General features: G+C 34.9%; 1 protein-coding gene across 1 annotated transcript in view; it reads left to right on the forward strand.

Annotated features, from left to right (window-relative positions):
- Positions 1-435, forward strand: part of LOC119589462 — a gene marked incomplete at its 5' end in the record, with an annotated part of 2,404 nt that overhangs the window by 1,095 nt on the left and 874 nt on the right.

Consider the following 435-nt stretch of genomic DNA (forward strand, 5'->3'; position numbering starts at 1 on the left):
ACACGACCTTTAGGCATATATGGTGTCTGTTGTCCGATGTACGTGATATTCTGGTGTAAAGTGCATTTGATATATGTATTTAGAGAGCAAAGTATAGTGTAGAAAGGTATATTGCTGTAGAGTATGTAGAGTAAAGGATATAAAAAAAATTCATTCCCAAAACTACCGGATGTAGTTCATAAGTAATGCGATATTTGTATGCATGTCCCACAGTGCCAGGTATCGCACAAAAAGGTTGATGATACTGAATGACACATAAAATGCCCCAGATGTGCTGCAACGTGCAGTTAATAATTCTTACTAACAGATATTACCTGATGATTAAATTTTTTTTCGACTCATCATTAAATTAATGTGTAAGATCGAATGAGGTCTGCTGTGTTGTTCATTATGCGAATCAGGCATATCTGTATAGTTTTAATTAATCCAGTTGCA

The sequence above is a fragment of the Penaeus monodon genome, chromosome 25 (genome assembly GCF_015228065.2).
Source record: "Penaeus monodon isolate SGIC_2016 chromosome 25, NSTDA_Pmon_1, whole genome shotgun sequence".
In the NCBI taxonomy this organism is placed as follows: domain Eukaryota; kingdom Metazoa; phylum Arthropoda; class Malacostraca; order Decapoda; family Penaeidae; genus Penaeus; species Penaeus monodon.